The following is a 9,776-nucleotide window of genomic DNA, read 5'->3' on the forward strand; positions in this document are numbered from 1 at the left end:
GCCAGCGCAGCACGGTTGCTTGCCTCCAGCGTGGCTAAAGCCTGGCTCGCCGGGAAGCAGAACCCACCAGCCTGGGTGGACAGGGTGGGCAGTACCCCACACCCAGCATCGGGCTCTTCTTGGCACGACCCTGCGTTTAAGAGATGAAAAGAAGCACCTTTCAATAATAAATAATAATGCTAACTATGTGTTTCTATAGCAACTCATCACCATAGCAGCTAAGCGCAGGAGGAAAACTCAGAGCTCATCCTGCCGTCTTCAGGGTGAGGAGGCAATTGCCCTCCTGGAGGTGGCTTCGGTGGTGGCAGAGCTGGGACTTAAACCAACCAAAGTCACCCTCCAGGTTGCTCCTGAGCGCTGCCCTCCCCTGGGTAGCTGTCTGGGAGAGGGATGGATGCTCTGGAGAGGTGGAGCCTGGGGTCCGAGGAGTGATTGCGGTACGCAGCTTCAAAAGCACCTGCCATCGAGGTCATTGCAACCCTCCAAATGAATCCTGGGGGTCCAAGGTGGCTGGAAGGAAAGGGAACTGTGGCAGGTGACAACCCCCCCACCCAGCCAGGAGGACAACACAGAAGGGGAGAGTACAAAGGGTGAGACACACCCAAAAAGAGGAAATGTCCAAAACCAGCTGTGCCAATACCTGCCCCAAACACATACACGTCTCAGGGTAACGGCTTAGAAAACTCCGTGTGTTGCTTTGCTTTTAGCAAGAACCAGAAATTTGCACCAAAACCCTGACGAATAAAAGGGGTTTCCCAAAACAGGCCAGAAACTCACTTTTCTGAATCTGGCAAGTCAAGCAGACATGCCCATCCTCATTTGGGTGTGGGGTTTGGTTGTTGTTTTTTTTCCCCTAAATTGCCCGTTAAAGAAAAATCGAAGCCAAAGCCTTTGTTTAGCTCCACAACTGGCGTAGTCGTATTCGCAGCTCACCTTCTCTCCTCAGCAGGGCCACGGTGACAGAGCCTTTTCCTCTGCAGAACAGCCCCCTGCCCCTCACCACCTTTGAAAGCCTCTTCCCAGTCAACAGAAGAAGGTGACGCTGCCCAGGGATGGGATAGTGGCCGTTAGTGACTATTAGTCATGTACCTGATGCTTTCCTCAGGCTGGTGAGGGAGTACCTAAACAGAACCTCCCTCATCTCACTTACGAAAAGTGAGTGATTTGTAAAGGTCACTAGAACAAAACAACTATTAGGGGATGGCTAAAGGGACAGTCACTTCTACAAGACCGCCACCCCCATTCAACAGATAGGGAAAGAAGAAGCCAAGGGACTTGCTGAGGGCCATGGGGCAGCTCTCTGGCAAATCCAAGCCTCCCTTTGGCCGCACAGAATAAGTTTCCCCAAAGTAAAATAAAGCTGTGTTGCACACCAAGCACTTGCTATTCCATCAATAGGCAATTGTAACAGGATACACCTCCTTAGTCTCTAAATGAGTTTTCTTTCCAGCACTACATTATAGACAAATCCCCTGTCACAAAAAACAAATAAATCCCTTTTCACAATCAAATATGCTCTAACCAAGTCAAACAGGGCCACACGCACGTGCAGTGAATCTGCAAACCTTTTCCCAACTTCCCAGACCGTCTTCCTTTCGGGGTAGGGGGGAAAGGTGCAAAGGAAAGAAAAGAAAGAACATTTAATAGAAGAAATGAAGTGGCAACTTCCCAGTTCAGCTGGGGATCAATATGTGGGCTCCTCATGGTTTCTGTTTCAAAGGGGCTGAGCTCTCGCCACCGAAGCCCAGACTGACACAACGCCAGTGCTTGACTTATGAGCGCTTCATCTCGGCAAGATATTTTTAATTTAAATCTTGCTGCAGTTGAGTACGAAGCCATCCGGGCTTTGATTTACTGCTAATTCATCGCTCCGGCTCCTATAACTCTAAACTCGAGTCACCAAACAGTTTAACGCCGAGGCACTCACCAGCGAGGCTCTTCGCGAATGAGCGTCGGGGGGCTGCTGGTAGCAAGCGCACGTTCCTCACTTCAGAAGAAACAACAAGTATATAAATATTAAGCATCTACCCACGGTCACGGAGTCCAGCACCACTTCACTATTTCAAAAGAAAACAACACTGGGATTAAGAAAAGCTCCACCGCCCTCACCTTTCCTCCCCCATGTAGTGTTTTATGCTCAAGGAGAAACAACAAGCGGGTCGGGGTGGCTCATTTTGCAAACGTTTACATGCGTTTGGTGCAGCGTTGGCTACGAGGGTTCACCAAGCATCAAGATTTATCCCTCTGGCCCTCGCACGAGCTCAGAGGAGGGGGAAGTGTGTAAGCATATATCATGCAAATGCCTGTAATGGAAACCTACCCCATATTATCTGCATCAGATCCACACATTCGTCCTGTCAGAAGGACAAGGCAAATTCAAGTGCCAGGCAGCTCCCGTAAATTTATTGCTAACGGCTTGGTGGGAAAGCCCTGGCAGACCACTAGCATACGGACAATACAGCTGGAAGGAAACTCAGAGATCAGGCACGAAAGCTGAGAGAGATGGCAATGCAAGGTCTCCCTTCTGGGTCACCAGTGCAAATCCAGCCACGCTCAGCGGCAGTTTTTTTTTTCTCCCTATGCAAAAGGAGCCTGTGAATCTCAGCCCTTTGACTTTTGGGTCTGGATTTCTGTTTCACAGCATGTTAAAAAACACTGGAAAGCCTTCTCGGCAGCAAAGCCTGAAGTAAAAACAAGTCACGGGGTCTGCAAATGACCTTTCTCTTTCTAGTGAAATCCCCCCCAAAGTAAGGTCAAAGCCACCTGCTGATAGGCAGCATAGTGGGGATGGAGGTTTCAACCCCGCTCAGGTCTTCAGGCTCTACTCCAGCCCCAAGAACTTGATGTCTTCTACAAACATTAGTATTTGAGATAGAAACAGCTGGAAACGTTATACTTCAGCAGAGGGTTGGCTTCCTCCATGGCTCCAGGAATCACCTGCAAAGAGCACATGTCCCCAGCAAGGTTCACGTTAGCTGGAGCACTGAGATGCACGGAACAGAGGTGTCTAAAATGAAATGACCATCAGGTTTCCAAACCAAAGTGCCCATTTAAAGCCTTCTGAGCATCTCTAAGGGCTCAAAGATGGGTTTTGGAGGTTTTTGTCTGCACAGGAAAGGGTTGCAGGACAGATGCCACACTACACTGGCTCCCACTGCAGTGATGCAGGGCTGAGACTTGGCACCTCTTGCCTGGCGGGCTGCTCAGCACCTTACGAGATGCAACCAAGCAAAGGCGAGGTAAACTTAACAGAGCACATGCACTAATGAAAAACAAAGAAAAGCAGACAGTTCCAGCGGGATGAGACAAAAAAAAAAAAAACCCAAAGAGGAATGTCAGTTCCAGAAAATCGCCACGCAGACCATCAGTATCACCACACGTCATTCCCAAAGGTGATTAGAAGCATTTTGTGCCCAATTTTAAAGACACAGGAACCAAGGTTCATGAGAGCACAGCTGCCCCCTGGCCAGTGCACTAACCCAAGATGGTATTTTCTCATTTTAAAGCATCCCTCTGTCATTTTAACTGGAATAATTTCCATTTTGAAAGTGTCCTGTTCTGACCAAGTACTGTTCTTTGCTGTTAAAGCACGGGGTCACTGCTCTCAACTCCAAGTACCGCTTGGGGTTCAGTTTGTATTTCATGGCAGGAATGAGGATTCCCATCAATAAATGCAGATTGAGCCTTTTGCCTCCCCGTGCCTCAGTTTCCCAACCTGCACCAGGGGAATGAGAATGCTTTGTCACTGTTTCAAAGTACTTCAGAGACTGAGCGAAAAACATCTGGGGAGCCCTGTGTACTTATTTCTGTATTTTTTTTGTCTCAGGCTCCTTGAGAGCTCAAACCTAAGGGATATAAAGTGCTTTTCACCCGAAGACAGTCAAGCAGGGAAGCACGCTCATCACTGATACCCTGCAGTAAGTCAGTGGGTTGCCCAGACTCTCTGCAGAGACGGGAAGTCGCGTTGCCTTGGGCGCCTGGAGCGGTTGGTGTCCATTAACTGAGTCTTGCAAGCAAGAAGGAAGGAGTAAGAAAGAGCCCTCTGAAGCCTTTCGTCACACTGGTGGGGACCAGAAAGGGCTTTTTATTTGAGCATCAAGCAATTTGAGGGCTTTGCTGTGGGAAACAGTCATAATCCAAAGCACATCCCTGGTTGGGGAGGTGGGTTCACGGGCACGACGTGAGATTTTTTGAGTCCCAGCACTGCGGCTGCAAAGGGGTGACATTGGGTCTCAGTCTCAGCTGTGTGGGACCTCCCTTTAAGGGGGTATTGTGAATAATAAATCAAGATGAGCCAAGTGAGTCCCAGGACAGCATGCCATTTTGCTGGAAAATACCTGTAGGCAATGCCAAGCCACAAACTTTGGCACGTCTAACTCCAAAACTCAAAAGCTCTACCGCTAACACCCTCGCCTCGTAGAATCCCAACGCGGAGCACGAGCCTACCCTGCCAGCATCACTCTCAGCTTTTTAGGAAGCTTTTCAGAGTTCCCTTCCAAACAAGAAATTAATTCCTACACAGCGTTAACCCTCAGCATACCCGAGCACTGTAAGACGTTGCAAGGCTTTTCACCCTGGGGCATGTGAGCGCGCGAATCAAACCCTGGCACTCCGGGAAGGAGGTAGGTTTTACTGCAACCGCTCAACATCGAGGAAATTGGGAGGCAGAGACAAAGCAACTCAATAAAAGGAAAAAGATGCACAACAAAAGGGGCTGCATCGTCCCTCCTCCCCTCCTCCCCCCGCAAAAACAGAGGAGTCAACACAAAACTGTCTCGAGCAACCCACTGCCCCCCAGGATCCGGCTGCCAAAGATGGTTTCTGCCTTCCCGGAGGCAGATCTCAGCCACTCTCGTGCCTGCGCTGAGCCCTTTGCTTCACCACATCTACAGGCTGTCTAGCACCAGGCTCGCTGCGGGTACAGAGAGGGATGCTGGCAGGTGAATGCATGAGGAAAGGCTCGAATATTTCCTCTCCCCGCGGAGAAGTTCAGCCTCTCTCTCAGGATTCGCAATAGCACTCCTCCCTCCCCTAGCCTGGCGCTGGATTGCGCGCTGAACAGCTTTAACAGCAGCCTTCAGCGCCTACAAGGCAGCTACGATCATCAAGCAAAAGCTTCCCAACAGCACCGTGATTGATCATCAGCCTGTATTTTAAAACACCCGTCTTGGACATAAACAACACTTAGATCATGCGGCTGTCATTTATTTTGCATCTTATTGATACCGCCGAGCGCCGCGCATTTAAGATGGGACGGAAAGGAAAAGCCTTGGACTGGTCCTTTCGGAAAGGAGACACCCCCATGGAGGATGGGTCTGGGTAGAGGAGGGAAGAAAATCCCAGGCTTTCATGACAAGGCTGGGCTTATGTGTTTAAACCTGGCTGCACACGAGAAGCAGACACACATCTGTTGCACCGCTTGAAGCCCAGCTCTAGTGAAGGGTCCCACGCACAAACAAACACGCACTTCCTGAGGCAATTAAACCACAAACAAAATGCTGCTCGTGTCCCCGAGACCTTAAGACAGTGGCTTAGCCAGGGGGAGAAAGCACCTAATCTCACACTGGGAGGCACACGCTGTAATTAAAATCACAGAGACGGCGAAGGCAAAGCAACCCCATGCTCCACTGGTCCCACCCGCTCACGGATTTAACCAGCTTCTATAAACAAGACTCGGGTGAAACAGAGGAGAGATAAAGAGAATAAGTTAGCACGCTTTACGCCTCCCAAAATATTTGTGCAGGGCTGGTGCATGCTCAAGATAAGTCCCTAGAAGGCTGCGAGCGGTGGCATCGGCTGTAAAAATCCCCTGACACCGTCATTGTTCCCCTGGAATAAGAGCATCCCCCGGCAGTCCCAGGGGTCCTGGTCCAACACTCCCCTCTCTGCACCACTCACCCCCACGACCTGGAATGTTTCCGATCCCCTACGCTTTCCCCAAACCCTCGCATCCCAGGCATCGCATCCCGGTGGTGGAGGGAAGCCATGAAAAATCAGGTGCGTTTCCAGCGAGCTCCTTGGCAGGGCTGCCCGGCAGCGGGGCTGGAAAGCGAAGCAGAGCAGAGGTGGGGTGGAAGTTTTATGGGAGAGGAGCGTGGCCACACGCTTTCTACCTGGTCCCTTCCATGAAGGCGAGCCTTGCAGGTCCTACACCCAAATCCGACACGGCAAATGCTGCATCCCTTCCCAGTACGGGGAGCAGATGGGGCCCCAGGAGGAGGGTTTCCTCTGGGCTGGGTATGTAGCAGCCACATGCAGCCACTACAAACCCAAACAGCACTTAGCCCTGCTGGGGCTGAGCAAGTGGGTTTGTTTATCTGGGAGGAACTCATCTGCTGCCGGAGTATTATATTTCCACCAAAACCATGTGCGGCTCGGTGTTTAGATCACTTCTCCCTGTCTACATAATTTAAGGGCATATGTCTGATAAACGAAGAGCATCAATACGCAGGTTTCGGTTGCAGCACACACATGCACGGAGGGAGGGGGGGTTAGCAGCAGCCGGGATTTGGGCAGTCTAACTCCCCAGCACCTTGCAGGAAGGGAAATGACAGGGTCTCCCTTCCCTCGTAGGTGTTCCCCGCTGGGGGTGGCCCCTCTCCCCATCCACCGGTCACCCGGGAGGTGCCGATCCTCCCCGGGAAAAGGGCTCTGCCTCCAGCCCCGTCCAGCTGCAACCTCATCGGGAGCAGGAAAAGTTTGCAAATGCCTCCAGCCCCTCTCCCGGGGAAGGTTCTGGGGCACCGATGGAGGGAAAATACCCCCCGGAGGGGAGGAAAATCCGCAGCCGGGGATGGCCGGGGGTGATGAGAGGCTGCGACGCTGGAGCCCCTACCTCCGGGGAGAAAAGTTGAGCCTTGTGCATGGGGAAAAAGCCACCGAGGACCCGGGGAGGGGGATAAGGGGCACCGCGTCCCCTCCGCTCTGGGTATGTGAAGAAGAGGGGGCGATGTCGGGGGTCCCAGCTGCGAAACACACACCACCACCACCACCCACCCCCCCCCCAGCATCCTCCCAAGCCATCCCGGGAGGGGCGGAGGGGCCGTACTCGGCCACCCCCGGCTTAGCCGGGGTCCCTGCCCGCCAGCCTCAACCCCCTCCCCACCAACCAGGGGTGAGGAGAAGCGGTAGGGGGGGGGGGGGGCGACTCCCAGTCCGTCCCCCCCCCCACCCCCAAAAAAAAACTCCTGCCAGGTGTGGAGGGCAGGTACCGCTGCAGCCCCGCCGGCCCTCCCGGCGCATCCTCCGGGGCATCCTCCCGCCGGCCCCCGCTGCCCGGGCGGGGCGGGGGGGCTCCTTACCTGGGAAGGCTCCTTGCTTGCTTTGGGTGGGTTTTGGTATAGAGATAGATAGATATATATAATTTTTTTTTTCCTCCTCTCCTTTCCCCCCACTTCAGTCTTCAGAGCAGGCGCCGCATTGACACTGCAGATGGTCTCTGTGTGTGTGTGCGTGTGTGTGTGTGTGTGCGCGTGTGTGTGTGTGTGTGTCTCTCTCTCTCTCTCCAATCCCAAATACTCCACGGAGGCGGAACACGGAGCCCCTTCTCTCTGCACTGGGCAAACCGTGTCTGGCTCGCCCAGAGCGGGAGGGGGGAGCGGGGCGGCGTGGGGGGGGGGGGGGGGGGGGGGGGGAAACGCAGCTCCAGTTTTCACTCCCCCCCCCAAATCACCCCTTCCCTCCCTCCCCCAGCCCTTCCCCCCCCCCCGCCTCTAAATCAGCAAGGAGGGGGGGGAGAGAGAGACAGGCAGCCGAGCTTGGCAGGCGGGGTAGAGGCAAGGGATGCTCTACGGGGCCATCCCCGGCTCCGCGCCCGGCTCCGCGCCCGGCTCCGCGGCCGCCGCGCCGCTGCCTGCCCGCCGGGGAGGGCTCGCACTGCGGCTGTCTCGCCAGCCCTTCCTCCCCAGCCCTCCTCTCCAATGGTGGCTGCGGAGCGGGCTTTGACACCCAGGCTCTTTTGCAAACACGGACACACACCCCTCTTCCAAAAAAAAAAAAAAAAAAAAAAAAAGCCGGAGAGGTGTGGAAGTGTGGTGGCAACGCGAGCACAGCACGCCAGGGAAGGATAATAATAATAATTTTAAAAATAAAAACGTTAATAAAAATCTCCCTTTCTGGTCTTTTTCTCTTTCTTTCCTTTTTTTTTTTTTTTTTTTTTTTTTTTTGCAGAGAGTGTGGCCGGTTGCTCCTCCTTTCTCCAGCCCACCCACCTCTGGGAAAGGGGAGAAGGCGGAGGGGCGCAGGTTGTCTCAGGAGGGGGACCCCCAAAGCGCTTTTCGTATTCCTAAAGTTTGCAGGGGATGGGGATGGGGACGGGGGATGGGGACGGGGAACGGAGCCGCCTCCTCCGAGCGCGCCCGGGGCTGCGAGCGCCGCCGCCGCCGCTCTCCCACGGCTGCAACTCCGGTTGCCTCGATTTCTCCTCCGGGTGCCTTCCCTCGCTCCTACTCACTACTGACACCTAGGATCTCCAGGCTGATTGGGCTAATTGGGAAATGTCGCTGCCCCAAATGAAAAAAAAAAATATTAAAAAAAAATAAAAAAAATAAAACAACAAAACACCAAACCTCAAGGAATCAAGCGCATCTTGCTGGCTCCCTCCATCAAGTCCCCAGAAAAGCCCTTCCCTGCGTCTCGGCTCTGGCTGGCATCTGCCTCCCCCTTCCCTCTCCAGCGTGTGCCCCGGTGCTCTCCTCTGGCTAGGACAAAACGAGGAGGGGAGCGGATCAGAGCGGGCGTAGGGAGGCTCAGAGGAAGATCAATCTCTCAGCTTGGGTGAGCAGTAATCCTAGAGAGCGGCCGCAAGCTGCTCTGCTCTCCGGGTCTTCATTTAATTCCTGGCAGCCGTAGGAATAATAGTATTTTTAAAAAGCTGTTAGTGCTTACTGCCTGAGTTTGGTGTCCAGTGGGCTGCTGGCCTGGCTGCCCCACGGAGCAGACCCCGCTCTGCAAGTTCATTCCCCCCCCCCCCCCCCCCCCCCGCAGTGCAGAGACCTGAACCCCTCTCTGCAGAGAATATCTGGGCTCTCCTCGAGCCGAAAGCAGAGCAGGCAGCAGATGGTGGGAGGGAAAGCGATGCTTTTTGGGGTGTTGAGTGCTGCACGTAGCAGCAGGGCTGCCTCCCTGTAGAGATGGGGGAGCCCTGACGCCGCGAGGACGGACGCCTCGCAGAGGTCTGGAGAAGAGGGGGTGCCAAGGGGGAGCAACTGGGGAGACCTTCTCTGCTTTCAGGGGTGTTGGCCGGGCTCACATCAGGGCAGGGAAGGGAAAACCCCAGGAGTGATCCTGCAGCTTCCCCCCACCACCACCCCCACCCCATGCAAGATGAAGGCATCCAGTGGGGATGCTGGGGGTTGCTGGTAAAGGGAGTCCCACCGCTCGCGGCGAGCCATGACCATGATCAGAGGCAGGGATTGCCTCTCAGGAGGGACGGTGCACAGCACCAAGCACAGCAGGACTCCCCCTCCTCCCCACGGCCTCTCCCATTCACAGAAAAATCAGGCTTAATCCCAGCTTTGTATTTTTAATTATCTTAAATTTATGCCACAAAACACGGGGGCCGGGGGCTGTCTATTTGCATCCTCCAAGATATTTATTTTTAAACAATATCATGTTTTCCTTAAAACAAGTTTTATCTCCCCGGCGCGTGCCTGTGTGCGCGTGTGTGTTTTGCCTGAGCTCTGGTTTACATTTCCTGATGGATGGATGGGGATTCAGAGCCCTTTTTTTAAGGTGGTGCATAAAATGTATTTATTATTCTTTATCTCCTGCCTCTT

This window comes from Leptosomus discolor, chromosome 1 (assembly GCF_034619465.1).
Source record: "Leptosomus discolor isolate bLepDis1 chromosome 1, bLepDis1.hap2, whole genome shotgun sequence".
NCBI classification, from domain to species: Eukaryota; Metazoa; Chordata; class Aves; order Leptosomiformes; family Leptosomidae; genus Leptosomus; species Leptosomus discolor.